The sequence below is a fragment of the Peromyscus leucopus genome, chromosome 9 (genome assembly GCF_004664715.2).
Source record: "Peromyscus leucopus breed LL Stock chromosome 9, UCI_PerLeu_2.1, whole genome shotgun sequence".
In the NCBI taxonomy this organism is placed as follows: domain Eukaryota; kingdom Metazoa; phylum Chordata; class Mammalia; order Rodentia; family Cricetidae; genus Peromyscus; species Peromyscus leucopus.
This window is the reverse complement of record NC_051070.1, coordinates 62,164,042-62,183,259: the sequence shown is the minus strand read 5'-3', so window position 1 is coordinate 62,183,259 and position 19,218 is coordinate 62,164,042. Positions and strand designations below refer to the sequence as shown.

At 42.3% G+C, this 19,218-nt stretch overlaps 1 protein-coding gene across 2 annotated transcripts in view; it reads right to left on the bottom strand.

The window, feature by feature from the left end:
• Sgcg (sarcoglycan gamma) overlaps positions 1–19,218 on the bottom strand; it is a 68,994-nt gene that overhangs the window by 46,298 nt on the left and 3,478 nt on the right. Inside the window, exon 1 of one of the 2 annotated variants that reach the window (XM_028870353.2) lies at positions 2,120–2,429. The exons of the other annotated variant lie outside the window; for it this stretch is intronic. The gene's annotated coding sequence lies outside the window, so the exon portion shown is untranslated. Of the gene's footprint in view, positions 1–2,119; positions 2,430–19,218 lie in introns of those variants that run through there. 2 annotated transcript variants of the gene reach the window in all.

Here is a 19,218-nt window from a genome sequence, read left to right as displayed (position 1 = left end):
TGGAAAGGCCCTGCCATTTCCCATGGATCTAAGGCATTAGGGTCCTTGATATGGCTGGCCCTTATCAAACAATACATATTCACTCAGGACTTTACTTACTCCTTACAAAATACAAAATACTCCTGTATAGACTTCCCTAGAAAATTCCCTACGTGACAACAAGACAAAATTAAAAAGTGTTTATAGGGAAAGAAATAGGAAAGGATGGGGCAGGTTTTACAGTTGTTATAAGAAGGCTGTAGAGCTGAAGGTAAGGCAATTTCATTAGCTTCACTTTGTCAAATAACCTCAATTTCCCTGACAGCCAACTGAGGCAAACACAGCTTCTTTTTTCCAGTCTTAACTACTTATGATAATTCTCAGACCACACCTTATGCGCGCGCACACACACACACACACACACACACACACACACACACACACACACACACACCAGAATGGCTACAAAGTGTTAAAAAGGCCACTGCATTGTCAAGGATCTTCCAAGAGGACTGGGAAGCAGAACTGGGAGCTGATAGGATGAGGAAAAAAGCTCTGCAGCGGTCAGGTGCCTAGCTCTCCCAGAGGTCTGCTGGAGACTGATGTAACTGGTAAGAGTTGAACCCAGACTCAAGAGTTGAACTATAGGGCTTTGTCATGGGGCCAGACAAGGTTAGAGCTACATAGATACTGATCTAAGAGGGGAGGTAGAAAGAAGGCGTGGCCTGAAGGAATACAGAAGTGGCAGACTTAGTCTCAGAGCTCTGTCCCTTTTCTTTAGGAAGCCACAGGGAAGTTGGGTATGGCTGGCAAGCAGCAAGGGGTCTTGGTTGGCCAGAGGGAAGGGAAGTACTGAAACAGAACACCTACCACACAGCACTGAATGGATTTGGCGCCACTGTAGTCTACAGTCTGTGTTAGTTTTCATATTGCATTTAATAGCAGTTAATTGCATTTAGTTTAATGACTGGAAGATCATTGTCCCATCTATCTATCTATCTATCTATCTATCTATCTATCTATCTATCTATCATCATCATCATCATCTAACTACTTGTGAACCCAGGACTTCACCCATGCTAGGCAAGCACTGGATCACAGAACTATACCTCAAGCCCCAGGAAATGTATTTTTATAGGACAAGATGGAAGAGTGTTATTTACAGTATTTAACTGCCATCTTTGTCAAGGTCACTTGGGAACCTGACGGTCTTCAGAATGACAGATCTAACCAGTCTGAGACACTACTGTCTCTTTGGCTTTAAAAGAAAATCTCAAGCCATTCTAGAACTCACAAAATTAACTTCTCTTGAACCACTAGTTTTGAAACTCCCAAAGTTGACCTCCTTGTATCTAGATATTTCCAAGAAAAGAGGCAAAAATCAAACAGGGCAGGTTTTTATAGCTCCTGTGAACCCAGACTCAACGTCCTGGAGCTAATCTTTCAACCAGCCCAGTTGTTCTTCCCTGGTTTCCTTCATTCCTTTAAAAGTAACTCACATTTTCCAATCACCACGTAGTAACTTAGTAACACAAGAAACAACCCTAATTTGAGCAGTCAAAAGCACGTTCCTCTTTATAGTTACCCTGCAGGATGGCTTTTGTTTGTGTATAACACTTTCATTTTTTCCAAATCTAGTGAGGGAAACAGTCCGGGAACAGTTCCGGACCTGACTTGACATTTCGCTCTAGTGTTACTCATTCTCAAAGCACCTTGACCTTTGTCCCATTTTCACCTATTAGTGTCTCTAAGAAAACCACCCAGAAAGTCTGTATCGTCAGACTCAGTCTACCAGAAAGGCTTGGGTGGAGTTGAAGATGATTTTAAAGCGTATGCCTTCTCTGTTTGACTGTCAGAGTCCACATCCCGAGACACAGACACATCGTTATGACAAGTGTATAATGTCAGCCACACAGCCAGGCTGACTGCATAGCACAGAAACTGCTGGGACGGCTAACTCAGGTGAAGTGAGGGGGAACTGGACTGTGTTAATAATTAAAATACAATTGAGAGAATTCATTCAGCATTATTTCAGATTATTAACCATTATGCTACTGGGGGCGGGGGGAGTAAGGAACCTTGTACCTATTTGATTTATAAACTACACATTAATCATATAAAATCCAAGCTGTTTGCTTACCTTAGCGACTCAGAAACCACACTGATGAACTGATTCCAGATTTGAGACCGAGCTCTGCGGGGGTGGAAAGATTTAAATTCCCATTTGTGTAGGACGAGGCGGACACTGACTTCACTGGCTCTGCCCCGAGAAAAGGCTCCCTCAGCTCAGATTTCTGCCCCTCCTGCAGCAACAGGCAAATCTAATTTTACCCGGTGACTTCAATGGCTCAGACTCTCCTAAAACTGGGAACCACTTCCAGCCCATACCTTCGGGTGTGCCAAACCCAAGCCAGGGCCACACAGAATCCCAACCATTTCTGCAAAGCCAGCACCCTGACATGTAAACCCTGCTCCACTTTCGGAAAAGAACCATTCTCTTGAAGGAGAAAGAGTAAGCAGGCCTCTTTGGGGAACTCTGACGTCAAGCCTTACCACAGTCACATTGCAGTAGCTCACAGCTCAGACTTTGGGCTTCCCTGCTTTAAGGGTTCCATTTCTTACCCAGAGACGAGGAAACTATCCAATAACAAACAGTCTGTCTTTGAAAAACACTTTCCTTAAGTCCCACTGTAAGTGAAAAAACTTTATTATTTGAGAAAGACATTTACATCACGATTACTGTAAGAAACAGAAGGTAAATCAGCTTTACATTTAAAATGATGACAGTTCTTTTCAAGCAAGGTAATACATCCATTTAACAAATTATGTGAATGTAACCATCTGATGCTAAATGTCTTTATTTTAAAAAAATTTAGATCATTTAATTTTTATCAGGCATAAATATATCAACCTTTTGAATCATCTTAATCTTATATTTTGAGTTATTTGTATGCTGCCTGGCAACGTGAATTAAAGCAGACTAAATGACATGCTTTGAGATTTATGTCTTAGCAGCAGACCTTGCGTAGAAGGAGTAGGGCCACAAGGACGCACAGGGTTAATCCTACTTTCCCCTTGGGAGACAGACACTCCTTCTCTGTTTATTTGCATTGTGTCTTTGTAACTCTGAAACTTGATGCTTCTCCACAGGAACAGCTGCAGGCCTTAAATTAAACCAGGACAGTTTCAAATCATCTTATATTTATAGGGCACTTAGAACTCTTTCATGGATCCTCTACACACAATTTTGTCTGCTGTGACAATTCAAATTGAAAACCAGAGCACAACTATCAATTCTTAATACAAATACTTCACCCATTTGCCAAGGATGCCACCTTCACCTTTCATACACACACTGGTGGAAAAATAGAAGTTTGAAAGTCCTAACTATGTTCTGATTGAAATGGGACACAGTCGAAGGCTTCAATGTTGCCCTTTTCATTGGTAGGTCAACTGGATTTGTAACCAGGCACTTGTCATTGGGGATGGTTTTTTTTTTTTTTTTTTTTTTTTTATGTCAGTCAAGCATTATGTATATTTTCCACTCACACTTAGGTAATTTCATGTTATCAATGTCTACATCCAGTACTCCAGGTGAGAAGGACTCAAAGATGTGTCTGATTTTATAGGTCAGTTGAAATTATTAAGATTTTTATGTTTCTAATGTAGGTCTAGCTTAAGTCTGAAACTCACACATGATATGTTTTCAATGGAATTATAGCATTTTAAAGATGTACAGAAGAGACCATAAGTAACTCTACGACCAAGTAATGTGTTCAAGGTTCCATGGCTAATGAGACACGAGTAGAAAGGACCAGAAAGCTGGCTTGGCTTCCATACCTGTTCAGTACACCCATGGCATCCATGCATGGCCATCACACTTCTGTGGTCTAGCCTGGTGTCATCTTATTCTCTTTTTCTAGCATGATACTGCGGTGCCTAGAGGGCTACAACCTTTGTCCTGGTCCCTGTCTTTCAAGTTTTCTCAGTGTGGACAGCCCTAGTGAAACCAGAGGTTTGGGTAGTAATGTCCCAGGGTTAATTTAGATTCAAACACTTGCCACATCCTAAAAGAAATCAAGGCACAAATTGATCAATGAAAATGGATCTATGTCATAAATATGCTATGTCAGAAACAGGCGAACATGTCTGTGCCTTTCCATAGTATCAGAATTTATTGACTAACAATAAATTAGATAAGGCAGTTTCGTTGGCTTCAATTTGCCGAATAATCTCTATTTCCTTGACAGCCTGCTGAGGCAAACACAGCTTCTGTTTTCTTGTCTTAACTATTAGTGTTAATTCTCGGACCACACCTCATGTACCACACAGTAAACACACACACACACACACACACACACACACACACACACACACACACACACACACAATGGCCACAAAGTGTTTAAAAGGCCACTGCATTGTCAAGGATCTTCCAAGAGGACTGGAGGCAGAACTGGGAGCTGATAGGATGGGGAAGAAGGCTCTGCTGCTGTCAGGTAACTAGCTCTCCCTAGGTAACAAGCTCTCCCATCTTCTGGAGATACTGAGGCAACTGGTAAGAGTTGAGCCCAGACTCAAGAATTGATCATAGCAAGCAGAAGTAAAGTGTGTGTGTGTGTGTGTGTGTGTGTGTGTGTGTGTGTGTGTGTGTGTGTGTGTGTGCTGAAGAGGCAGTGGACAGGTCTAGATCCAGATGAACATATGGGGTGACAGACATGTGGCAATCCCAGTAGCCTGGGTCAACAGATCAAGCACTCAGCCGAGCTCAAGTCCCCGGGACAGTGGGAAGTTCTCTGCCTGTTGGTCTTTTGATGCACACAGCCTGTGGTCAGATGACAGGTCACTGGGGCCATCAGCATCACAGTGTTAGAGATCCTCCTCTTGTGAGGTCCAGGGGAAAGTGTTGTACCCTTTCCTTAGTGTGCTGTGTTCAACAGGTTCTTGGGCCTGGTTTCCTGATATGGTTTTCATATGTCCAAGCATACACACAGCCCCATTTCTTCTTGCTAAGTGTACAGGGCACTACTTACACAGCCCCAATTCTCATTGCTAAATATACAAGGTACTATCTTTTGACTTTTAGGAGAGTAACATCTATCTGTCTGTCTGTCTGTCTTACAATCTGGACAAATGGAGTTGGAGGTATATTGAGAGCAGGCTGTGCACTGCCCTAAATTATTTCTTGCCCCCAAGAGAAGCATTGGGTTTGTTTTGAGGATAGAGGATGGTGCAATGCAGACTGATTTCTGGAAGTAGAGAGGGTGCCACCCATCAATTTACCAGGGTGAATTTAGACGGTAGGAACACACCGCATATTAAAATCATATCAGAAAAAAAAAGTAGGTCTGAGGACTTACAAGACACATCAGGCTGAAGAAAAGGTCCAACACTTTCATCCTGGTTCCATCAAGAAGAAGACATCCAGCATCACCACCGTGATGGCCCCTGCTGGACTGTCATTGTGCCACTAGGTGTGTGCATTGATGAGCAACACGCAGAGAACTCCCAACGGTTCCGGGTCATCTTGGTTTAGTTCCCACGAATGATGTGGCTTACTGGAATTTTCTTCTGTCCACATGGTGTTCACCACCCACCTGTTAGTTCACGTGGACCCAGTCCCGCCCTTTCTCCTCAATAGCTGAACACAAGTCTACATCTCAACTCTGACCCTGCAACCTGACTTTGCAATAGACTGAAATGGAGATGTGATGCTACCCCATTGTGGATGGACAACCTATCGTAAGTTGAAAATATCACACCCTGCAATGCATTTTTGTGTGTTGCTGTGTGTGTATACTATGTATATAATCCTGTATATATATATATATATATATATGTGTGTGTGTGTGTGTGTGTGTGTGTGTGTGTGTGCTGATGGATGTACATGCACATGTATGCACATGTATGTGGAAGCCAGAGGTTGATTTCAGGGGTCTTTCTTAGTCACTCTCTGTGTCTCTCTGTGTGTCCCTTTGTCTCTGTCTCTGTCTGTCTATATCTATCTCTCAGATAGGGATTTGTCAGAACATGGTCCAGGAATGGAACCTTGTGAGGAGAATTCTGAGTGTGTGTGAGAGAACTCTAAAAAACAAACAAAAAAAAAAAGAGTCTTGTAACCTTAGTTTCTTCAAAACACAAAATTGTTCTTGGAATGTTTTTTTCATGCTCCTCCCAGATGTATTGGATAGGAGTGAGTTGACTTCAGATTACTAATTATTGCTTGATGGTGTTATTCAATTAAATGTTTATGCCTCTATGGAAAACAATGTTTTTGCCACATGCGGTTTGTCCTTGTGATTGTATACTTTACTCATGTTATTCTTCTTAACTCTCAGAGTATAAGTTGATGCTCTGAAAAAGTTGGCTATTGCATAAGACTTTAATCTGTCTCATTTATCAGCCCCATTCCCCCAGGTCGCATCACCACTAGAGCGGTGAAAGGGCTTCTCACCGAACCAATGATCCATCCCACATCACTTATTTGTTTAAAGCTTTCAGAGGGCCTTTAAGATATGGTACTGGCTTTCTGAGACGCATGCATTCCTCAGTGTTACCTAGATCTCATGCCAACATCTTCCCGGTTCACTGGACCATGTGATCTTTGTTAAATGAAATCATCCAAATCATAGAGTGTAGTGGGCAGATAGTGGAGTCATAACCTTGGAAGTCTCCAGAGTGAGAATAAACAATGACCAAGGGACTATTCCCGTTTCATTTCCGTTGCTTTGATTAGATGTCCTGACAAAAAGCAACTTAGGTGAGAAAGAGTTTATTTTAGCTCATGATTTCCATTGACTGGCTATTATTGTGGAATAGTCAAAGCAGCCAGTCACAGTAGAGCTACAGTCAAGGGCAGAGAGAAATAAACACATACCTGTTCACTTGCTTGGGCTCAGCTAAATTTCTCTACTCTAATATGGTTCAGGACCTCCTGCCTAGGGAATGGTTGCACCCACAGTAGGCTGGGTCTTCCCACATCAACTAATAAGACAATGCCCCAGAAACATGTTCACAGGCCAACACATTGTGAACAACTCATTGAGACTCTCTTCCCTAGAGATTCTAAATTGTGTCCAATTAACAAATGAAGCCAACCATCACAGAGACCATTGTGAAAGAAAATATTCTCAAGACAATGACCAGAGACAATTGTGTCAGGAGGATTGCTACAAAGTTGAAGATGACCTAGATTATACAGCAAGATCCTGGCTAATTCTTTTCCAGTTTCTCTAATTTGTTTTTTTGAAACAGAGTCTCATGTTTCCCAAGAAGGCCTTGAACTTCTGAGCCTCCTACCTCTACTTTCCAGTGCTATTCTAAGCAATCATGTCTAGTTTATTGGGAGCAGGGGAAGCTAAGGATCAAACTCGGATTTTTTTTCATGCTAAGCAAAATCTCTACCATGTAAGCTACCTCCTCAGCTCAGAATTCAGATTCTGTCCAGAATTGACATATCAACAAAAATTAGATTGATTATTGGATTACTAAATGCAAATACTTTGTATTTATCATGCTCTTTTGGAGGAAGTTGGGAAATAAGGTTTAGGGACAAAGCGTAATTCGGTACAGTCAGGGCAGACAGAGTAAAAATACACATGTAATAAATGAGGGATCTTTGGGATGTTGATGATGTAAGAGGTATGAAAAAGACTAAGAGAAAAAGAAAACTTCAATTTCAGAAGAGAAAATAGAACCTCTCCTGAAATGTTAAAGTTCCGTGACTGACCCTGAAAGAGTATAATGTTCTGACTGTTATTCAATGAAGGTGTGACTTTGCATCATTCACAGGGAACAGATTTTAGAACTCTATTAATTGACTTGGTGGGCAGCAATTCTTATTTCTGGCAGTCAGAATCTCAGAAGAAGCAATGAGGGTAACCATCAAAGCCAAATACACACAGCAGGTTAAGGAAGAAGTTGATCAGAACGGTTCATGAACAAACAAGCATCTAAAATCCTTGGCGCCTCCTCTGCCCGTCCACTTCCTCTTCCTCTCTCTGAGCTGACTTAGCTCCCCCTTTCCATGTTTAACTCTAACTTTTAAAAGACCCTTTAAGAAAGATTTGTTTTTCTTCTTATGTGCATGAGTGTTTTGTCTGTGTGAATATGTGTGCACCACATGTATACAGTGCCCATGGGGGCCAGAAGAGGGTGTTGGATCCCCTGGAATCAGAGTCAGGAATGGTTATGAGCCGCCATTTGGACATACTGTATGTGGGTCCTCTCCAAGGGCAGCCAGTGCCCTTAACCACTGAGCTGTCCTCTCTCCATCCCCAACCTTTAAAGACCTATATTGCTGAGTGTCTGTCCTAACCGTAGACATGATCTGTCAGTTTAGCTCGTGGTCATTTTCACCCAGCAGCCATTGTCTCCTTTTAAGAGGCGCTAGGATTCCCACGCAGTCTAGTGTGACTAACAGTGTTCCACTTATGTTGCCTCCTGAGCGCCTCTCACCCCATCCCCTTAACCCAAAATTTGTTTTCTCAAATATCTTTTCCCACTGAACTTGGGTACTAGAAGTATCATAACTATGGAAGTGTGGTGCCTCAAAGATGAGGATAGTATGAGGATGCTCTGACATGAGGAGGGGGGACAGTGATGGGTGGCAATGAGAAACTGAGAGGAAGCATCAGAGTGGCTTTAGAACCTCCTGTCTGTGATCCTGCAAGCCTCAGTCACCAATTCATAGACTCTATATATTTTCATCACCTCTCTGACTTTCTTCAAGCTTTCCCCCCTCTTTCCTAGCAGATTCTGACATACAATGAAGATCCTCTGAGACATCCAACCTCATAGACCTAACAGCTGTTGGATTCTTAGACATTTTGTCAAAGACAACATTGTTAGAGTAGATAGACCATAGCTTGTAAGCCACTGTGTGTGTGTGTGTGTGTGTGAGAGAGAGAGAGAGAGAGAGAGAGAGAGAGAGAGAGAGAGAGAGAGTGGTGTATCAGTTCTGTTTCTCTGGAGAACCCTGACTAGTATGGTATATTACGGGATATAACAAACAAAAGACAGATAGCATGCAAGACAGGCAGGCAATGTGAGCAGAGATGAAAACTCAGAGAAATAACAGTAACAAAAGAAATACTAGAGGCAAAAGAACTGGAACCGGCATGAAGAATGATGTGATAGATTTCTTCATAGACAGGACATGGCTGAGGAAAGGATCTTTGACTGTGAGTACATCTCAATAGAAACCTCTAAAACTGAGAGAGAGAGAGAGAGAGAGAGAGAGAGAGAGAGAGAGAGAGAGAGAGAGAACTAGAAAGACCAGAAATAAACCCACATAAAGCCAGTCTGCAGAACTTTTACGAAGGGCAAAGACAACACAATGGAGCTAAGTTTGTCTTTTCAGCAAAGACACTGAGACAACTGAACATCTGCATGGGAAAAAAAGAATTTAGTCACAGACTTTATATTCTTCACAAAATTAACTCAAAATAGATCATAAATATAACTGTAAGATGCAAAGCTATAAAAATCCTAGAAGATAACATGGGAGAAAATCTAGATGGCCTTGGGTTTGACGGTGAATTTCCAGACATAACATTAAAGGCACATAAGCAGAACATCATCAAAACTTAGATTTTCATCTCCTTTCACAAAAGGTAGCTGACAGGATGAAAAATAGGTGAGCCCATTGTAGAAAATATCTGCAGATGGTTGATAAGAATCTGCACAAAGCCCACCTATAACTCTAAACACTCAACAGTAAGAAACACACACTGAAAATTGGGCCAGAGATTGTAACAGAACCTCTGAAGATAAGATATACAGAAAATGACTAAGCACATGAAAGGATACACTGCATCATACCTTAAACACAAGTCAGAGCAACACGTTAGGAAGAACCAAGTCAGAACATGGACAGCACCAAACGCTGGCCAGCATGTACAGCAACAGGAGTATCCTGTTCATGGAGTAGAAATGCAAAATAGTACAGCCACCTTGGAAGACAGTTTACCAGATTCCTACAAAATTAAACACTGTTTTATACAATACAACCTAGCACCTATACTCCTTACTATTTACCTTGAAGAGTTGAAAACTTACATCTACATCAATACTTGCACATGAATATTTATCCATGATAGGTTTTTCATAATCACCAAAACTTGGAAGCAATCAATATTCCTTCTATGGGCGAGTATACAAACTGTGGTATGTACAGACAATGGAATATTACTCAGCACTAAAAAGGCAGGCACTATGAAGCTATATTACTTACTTTTCTTAAGACTGTGCCCCTAAAAATAATCTCACAGAAAGCACACAAAAAAGTAAAATTTCTTGTAGCTCACAGTTTGAGGGGATACAGTCTGTTCTGTCCAGGAAGGCATGCTGGCAGGTGGGAAGAGCTTGAGGTGGTAGGAGCTTGCTCACATCTAGACAGATCAGGTAATAGAGAAAATAGGGATTCCAGTGCTCAGCTGGATTTCTCACTTTCCTTTTTATTCAGGCTGGGACCCCAGTTTTCTTCCCTCAGTTAGCACTGTCTGGAAACATCCTTACAGACACACCCAACAAGGAGACTCACTGATGTCTTAGTACATTTTAGATCCTGCCAAGTTGACACCGAAGATTATCCATCAAAGGAGTTGCAGGAGTAGAGGACGTCAGTGCACATTGTTAAGTGAGAGAAGCTGATCCGAAGAGGCTCTGTGGTGTGGAATCCCAGTTCTAATCAAGCAAAACTTCAATGGGGGGCAGGCAGACAGGAGGGGAGCCCAGAAGACTGCTAGGGCCTTGAAACTTTTGTTTATGTTATATGTGGTGGTATTTGTTCCCCAAAATATTGTGTACTCTAATAAATTTATCTGGGGTCAGAGAACAGACAGCCACTAGATACAAAGGCTAGAAAATGGTGGCACTCACACCTTTAATCCTAGCATTCCAGAGATAGAAATCCCTCTGGATCTCTGTGAGTTCAAGGCCACACTGGAAATAGCCAAGCATGGTGACACACGCCTTTAATCCCAGGGAGTGGTGGTAGCAAAAAGATATATAAGGCGTGAGGACCAGAAACTAGAAGATTTTGGCTGGTTAAGCATTCAGGCTTTTAAGCAGTAATTCAGCTGAGACCCATTCCGGATGAGGACTCAGAGGCCTCCAGTCTGAGGAGACAAGACCAGCTGAGGATCCGGCGAGGTGAGATAGCTGTGGCTTGTTCTGTCTCTCTGATCTACCAGCATGGACCCCAATAACTCGCCTCAGGTTTGATTTTATTAATAAGAACTTTTAAGATTCCTGCTACAGTTATACATGTTACTTGGTGTTTTTCAAAACCCATAGCATGTACAACAGAAGGGAGGAACTCCAGTGTGCACTGTGGACTGTGGGTGATGTGCCAACCCAGGTTCATGGACTGAGACGCATGAGGTATGTGGTGCTCTAGTGAAGATGTGGACAGTGGGGAAGGCTGTGCATATCTAAAGAAGGGGGTGTACAGGAGATCTCTGTGTCTGTCTTCAGGCCACAGAGCTGTGAGCCCCAAACTGCTCTAAAATGTACTGTCTTGAGAAAAGATCTGGACAAGCAAGGAGTGATTCAGGCAGGAGGTGAGAGTTCAGGGTCAAGAATGCTTACCCACCAAGACAGATTGTAACACGGAGAGGGGGCAGTCGAAGGAGGGCAGAGGGAGCTGGAAGCTGAGTCGTGAAGAATGCTGGGATCACCCTTGGAGATGCATCAAAAGCTCTGCCTGCAATTTCACTAGACATTCTGTTGTTTCCCATTGATGCAGTCCGTATTCTTTGAAGTCTTCCTAGTTGGTCTCAGGGTCAGCCAGGGTCATCCGCCACTGCCGTGAAACATTCTATGTGAAATGCTGTCTATGCGAAAGAGAAGGCTTCATCCCAGAGACCACCTGAGGTAACACAGCAAAAGGACTACCTCTGCCTGGGAAAGCTGTTCATCCTTCCTAGGACTCCCTTTCCTCGAGAGTGGCTCCCTGCCGGCAGCTATTTTTAGTTTTATGCCAGGGATGAATATGTTATGGTCTGAGTGGAATTTTCCGCATGGCCTGATGTTTGGCATGTGCCAACTTTCACTCCTCTATTGGCTGTTTCCCTTCTTCTTTGACGGGTGTAGTCCTGCTGCAGCTAGAGTGCCCTGTGGACAGATGGAGTCTCAGTGTGGCTCCTCGTTTGCCACCTCCTCGGCATGCAGCTGTCAGCTCTTGAATCTCATGCTCAGTTCTGTGTCACAGATAGCCATTCAGACTCCACACTGGGCAGGATGTGCCCTTTCCCTGTGAAGGGCATCCGATGCCGTCTTTGGAACCTGCAACAGGACTTTCGACTCTCCTTGGACAGTCTGTATCCATTTTGAATTTGTTTTTCCTGTTGCTTTTGAATGGTTTCTGGAAGTGAGTGTGTAAATAATTCCACATCGTGGGTCTTTGCTGGAAGCCTGCCATCCCATGTTTCATCACAGGGGTATTTGGGGCCGCTAGGTGTTTGCCTATTTACAGCCAGCCATTCTGTGTGCTCTTTTCTGGATCCTTTCTCCTGGAGGGAATCTGGGTTTTGTTTTGTTTTGTTTTTTTCACATACTTAGATGTCTGAGTCTGGGTGATCTAGCAACAACCAGTTTCTTTCTTATGGTCCTGGTAGCTGAGAACAAGATGTCAACATGGACAGGTTCTAGATTAGAAAGGTGGGTTCTCATTGCTTCTTGAGACAGAGCAAAAGGTCGAAGGGGCTTCATCTAGTTCCTTTAATCGGGGCACTCTTATTCAAGAGGAGTCTGTGCTCATGACCTAAGTACCAGCTAAAGTTCCAACCACCCAACTGTACCATGTGAAGGAAGGAGTAGGGTTTCAACACACGCATTTGGGGGAAGCATAAGCATTGGTTTCAATGTACAGAAACAATGAATTCACCTCAGGGAAAGTTCAAGCGAAGCATGGAATTAAGAGTGAAAACGAAGATGAGCATTATATCCCTGGACACCAGAACTTCAGGACACCAATTCCTTCTGCCTTTGGTGATGGACAACGGATTGCTTTCTTGGCAATGAAGCAATTATCTTCAGTTTCTCTTTTATGCCCAGGAGTGTGGCTGAAGACTTTGTCAATTTTGACTTTGGTTTCAACCAGTAGAATATAGTGTTGTTTCTAAGTTCCCAAGGTGACACCTTTAGGGCATATTTCAAAGAAATGTTTCTTTTTTAAAAAACACACCTAAGCTGCACTGCGCAAGTGTCTTGCAACAGGTGGTTTCAAAAAATACAGTAGAATTTCTCTTTATTTGGGGGGGGGGAGGGTGAAAGTTCTAGGAGGCCATCCCCTAGACCGGTGTGGCTGTCTTCTCTCCCCCAGACTACACACATTTTCTTTCTTTGGCCTCATTCATCTCTGTTGTGTTTCTCAGGAAAGAGTCCTTATTCTCTGGGCCAAATAGGAGCATGACACGTCTTGACATATTCTTGGCATTATGAACAGAAATGGTACCGTGGACAATGTCTGCGTTTGGTGGGACATGAGAGCATGTTGGGTTGCTCAGCTATGCTAGGGTCAAACTGTCCCCAAACATCCTTAGAACACACACGGCTGTGGCTGGTTTCTGAGGAGATGTTTTCAGACTCTCCAGCAGACTTCCAGAACACAGTCAGTTATTGGGATCCACCAATACACCAGCAGGATTATAATTCCAAGTATTTTTCTGTTTATATCATAACTAAAAGTAAAAATCTGCCTGTTATTGAAAGGTATGCTTTTGAAAAGGAAAATCATTTTTGCTTTAAAAGCTCAATACTCATCAACAATCTTAGTTTGGTTCTGTTCTCCATCTCGATATTTTTCCCCAGAAGATCTAGGCACTTGCTATTTGCTCAACAACTGGCTTGTGGACAATATTCCTTTGTTTATGCCCTTTCACTTTTCAAAACTTGGCTTAAAGTGTTCTTGCTGAAATGTTTCAGTAGTATACTAAAATATGTTTATTATTATTTTAAAGCAAATGCACATCAAAATGGTCCCAAACAGACTGACTTAAGCTGTCCATCGTGGGGTTGAGCATCCATAATCCAACCATCTGAAATCTGTGATGCTCCAAAATCCAAAACTTCTTAGTGTCAATATAATGCCAGAAGTCTGGAGCTTCCTGGACATCATGCATGCTATAGCTTGCATCTGGAGGGTCCCCTGGGACCCACGAGTTACAAGCTTGGTCCTTAGCTTGATGCTGTGGGGCGATGGCAGAACTTTTAGGTGACTGAGCCTGTATGGGAGAAGGTAGGTCATTGTTGACATGCCCCTGAAAGGAATATTGGGACCCCGACCACTTCCTCCCCTTTTGCTTCTCAGCCACCACAAACTGAGCAGCTTCCTGTCACACATTCTTTGCCAGAACACAGTCTGAAACTCTGAGCCAAAACAAACCTTTCCTTACCGTTGTGAAATAGAATGATTGTTTAACTATGTAAAGATGTATTGCATTTGTTAATGGGGCATTTGTTCAACTATGTAAAGATGTTGCATTTGTTTATGTTGCATTTGTTTAACTATGTAAAGATGTGTTGCTGTCTTACCTTGCCTGTCTAAGGCACCTGATTGGTCTAATAAAAAGCTGAATGGACAATAGCTAGGCAGAGAAGGAATAGGCAGGGCTGGCAGACAGAGATAAAAGGGGAGCAGGCCAGCCAGCCGGGGGCCAACTAGCCAGGTGGAAAGGAAACAGAAAAGCAGAATGGACAGTACATAGAGGAGGTAAATGAGCCTCAGGGCAGCACATAGATTAATAGAAATGGATAAAAAAGCTAACTAGAAACAAGCCTAAGCTAAGGTCAAGCATTCGTAATTAATAATAAATCTTTATGTCATGATTTGGAGGCTGGAGGTTCAAGAAAGCCTGCTTCACCTTACTATATGTTATCTCAAGTATTTTGTTACAGTGATGCGAAGCTGAGCAACACAGTACACACACTTGAATTCATGCGCAAAGTAATTTAAAGTATTGTATGACGTTCCCTGTAGGCTGTGTATATGTGAGTGAAATGTAAATGAATTTTACATCTAGGCTTGGGTCTCATCCTCAAGACATCTCTGTGTGTATGCAAATATTCTGATCGCACCTTCTAGAAAGAACCTGAAACAATCCTGTCCCAATCCCTGCAGACAGGGGATATCCAATCTGTAGCAATCTTTCTATTTTCTGTCTTCAGTAATCTAGTCACTTATCTAGAGACCATTTCTCCCAATAAATCTTTCTTTTATGAGGTTCTCACTATACACCTAATCCTGAACTAATTCATAAATAGAAGGTGCTCTGGGGTCTCAATATTCTTTTAAGGGCATGTCCTTGCTAGGCTAACTTCCTCTCATTGGGATCCACCTCCTAATGGTTTCCACCACTTCCCATTGTCTTTATAATCAAACTCTCAACACATGGGTCTTTAGGGGAACATTCAAGGTCCAACCTGTAGCACAGAGGAAATGTATACAGACAAGATTTTAATCCTGGGTCCGAGTGAATAACAATGGAAAGAACAGCAGCATTAACCACCCAGGGCAGGGATGATTTGGAATAAATGATGTCACAGTCCATTGTGGATAGACAGGGCATAGATTGGGCTGAACTGTTGGGTGGAGATGGGAGCAGATAACTTGGCATTAAGGCTGGAAATCTTAAGAACACGACTATGTGGCACATATAATGACAATGAAAAGTCTAGCCTTCTTTTTTTTGGAGTTTTCTGTTTGTTTTACAGAGGCTGGGATTAACAAATGTGAGCCATATCTCAGAAACAGCGTAGAAATTGTGTCAAATTATTATAGTAATGAAATGTTTTTACTGTGCTCAGCTTTTAGGGTTTAATGTTACTTCCTTGACTCAAGGTTTGTGAAACCCCTTGTCTATCAAACTTCAGATTCTGACCAGACCCTGAGTCTGCCTCTTCATGATGCTCATGGTAAACACGTCTTCATCTTCCTACCTCCATCCCGTGAACAACAGGACAGCACCTCTACCTCAGATTCGCTTTCTACATCTAATAAAAACATTTAGATGATGCATGTCTGTAGTCCCACAAAGGTAGGAAGGCTGCTATGAATTTGAGAGCCAGCCTGGACTTCACAATGAGACCCTGTCACAAAACGCAAAAAACGGTAAAGAAGTTAGGCTGCTGAAAAGCGTTTTTCTCCATGGGAACAGTCTTAACAAGTATAGCCTAAGAAGGCTCTCCTTAGTCTAGGCTGTTTATTCTACTTAAAGGGGGGGGACACCTACAAATAACCAGAATCTATGAGTTTGAAAAGTATATACTGTTTAAAGGGTAGAAAATATACCATTAATCCTTAAATATGCAGTTAAGGGCTTTAGATTTGGGCAACAGAGGAAAGTATTCAGTCTTTGAGACTAAGACTATTTAGTTTAGTCAAACTGCAAAATCTTTCACCAATCATGAGAAGCACATTTTATAAACTCATATGTTTTCACCTTACTTCTAGCTCATGGACATAAATTGTTTATTCTTCTTAAAGAACCTTTTTGCCCACTTCATTTAACTAATGAAGCAGCAATGAAATTATAAAATAATATCTGTGCAAATTACTATGGTTACTAATAGAGCAATACAATTGACACATTTGAAATACAGATTATGCATATCTGTAACTTCCTACTTTTTAAGTTATTATACAATTTTGTTGGATGATATAATTGAAGGATGATATAATACAGCACAGTGCATAAAACATTCACACAGATGATTCTATGAAAATATTTTCTAAAAAGAATAGCATTTATCTCTTTGTGTTAATTTTAATTTTTATAAATTACCTGTAGTTTATTAAAAATGTGTGTGCCATATGCATTTGTATGTAACATGTCTGTATGCCTGTGTATGTGTGTGTGTGCACATGTGCACTGTGTATGGAAACCAGAGGTCAACTTCAGGTGTTTTTCTCAATCACTCTCAACCTTATTTTTGAGGCAGGGTCTCTCACTAAACCTGAAGCTTATTGATTTGGAAAGACTAGCTGGCCAGTGAGCTCCAAATCATCCTTTCTCCACCTCCCCGGTGCTAAGATGACAGACTTGCACCATCATGTCCAGCTTTGCTTAGAGGGACCTTAGGTTACTGGTTTCCATTCTCTATGTTTGACATGCTAACATTTCTTGACACTTTATTATTTATGTAGTGGGTGTGTGTGTGTGTGTGTTTACAAATACACTCCTGTCATGGCGGGTGTGTGGCGGTCAGAGGACAGCTTCCAGGAGTAAGTTTCTTCCTTCTACTATGTAGATCCCGGGGATCAAACACTGGCCATCAGATCGGCTGCAAGCTCCTTCTCCCCTGAGCCACCCCTTCCGCCTGCTGCCCACCGGAAATGTGAGGCCTTCCCTTCTCTTGATTCAGATGGATTAGTAGCACTCATTTGTGACAGTCTGCACTGGATGATATAATGCAGCACAGTGCATAAGAATGACAGGAAGAATGACATTTGTCCAGGATGCTGTACCATAACAGGAAGGACTGTTTGGTACCAGCTCTGAAACTTACCCCAGGCTCTGGCACAGCCTCCTGTGTATTATGCTGGGATCCAAAGCTAAGGGTACAGGTGCAGGTGGATGAAATGAAATAGCCAGAGTACCTGGCTTCAAGCAGAAGCTGGAGCAATGTGATCTACATAGCATCTTTCCTTCCAGAGAATGTGGGGGCTCATGGAGGCAGAGGCATGAAGCTTCTCTGCACACACACATGTGAAGTCATCTGAGAATTAATTGATTGGACATTTACATTGGGTCATTTGGACCCAGGGAGGTTTGTAAGAAAGAGTGAAGGGGCCAGTAAGATAATCTGTAGGTAAAGTGCTTGCTGTATGAGCCTGACTACCCGAAGTTGATCCCCCAAACCGAAGGTGAACTAGAGAACTGACTCCTGAAAGTTGTTCTCTAACTTCCATGTGTACACAGGGCATGCAGGAACTGGGGAGGTGAGATAGCTGTGGCTTGTTCTGTCTCTCTGACCTTCCAGTGTTCACCCCAATGACTGACCTCGGGTTTGATTTTATTAATAAGAACTTTTAAGTTTCATGCTATATCTGGCGCCCAACGTTCATGTTACAAATTCATGAAAAAGCTACTTGTGGGCCCCAGCTCAGGCCCGAGCTACACTCGGCTGGTTATGGTGGCACACGCAGGTAGGATTTGCTGAAGGAGACAGAGGCAGTAGGATCCCGAGTTTGAGGCCGGCCTAGGAGGCTTGGGAGAAGCTTTGGCCCGGACTGAACCACAAACAGTGGTGGGACCATGGAAGCAGTGGCTACTGCTCCACGTTGCCAGCTCCTTCTCATCGTGTTGGTTACTGTGGTGATGCTTCTACCTGGGACGAAGGGTTTACTGCTGCTGGTTCAGAGAAGAATTGCCAGGGCCATCGTGTTACAAGAAAGCATCGGCAAAGGTCAGTTTGGAAAAGTTTGGCAAGACAAATGGTGGGGAGAAATTGTTGTGAAGATTTTTTGTTCTCGGGAAGAATGTTCATGGTTCCGAGAGACAGACATTTATCAGACTGTGATTGCTCCAAACCACAGAGGAGGCACACCTAACAGCAACTTTGAAATCTTCAAAAGAACTATGGTAAAGCCACTAAGCTGATTAACACCACGGAAAGATCTGCTTTGGACTACAAACTACTTAGGACAATTTTGGGATGTCTAGCTGAGATGATCCAGCCTGACAGACTACTTGAACAATGACTTGAATCAAGCCCTGAACTTTCCTTTTATGCAGGGACTGGACAAATGATACAGGACTTGACAATTAACCCAAAAATTTTCTTTTCAAGATTCCCTAAAGATATCTTCACCCGGGGCTGGAGAGATGGCTCAGAGGTTAAGAGCACTGACTGTTCTTCCAAAGGTCCTGAGTTCAATTCCCAGCAACCACATGGTGGCTCACAGCCACCTGTAAGGAGATCTGGCACCCTCTTATGGCCTGCAGTCATATATGCTGTATACATAATAAATAAACCTTAAAAAAAAATCTTCACCCCTAGAAAGCAAAAAGAAAAAGAGAATAAGATATGAGATAGATCATTGAATCTACTCTGAGAAAAAAGATAAAGAAATAATAGGATAAATAGGTAGATCATTGAATCTACACTGAAGAAAAAGGGGAAGATATACAAATGACAAAAGGTAGACTACTGAATGTATTATGAAAAGGAAAAAAGAGAGAATATGGATATGATAAGATAAAAAGGGAGATTATGGAATCTACTTTTAAAAAG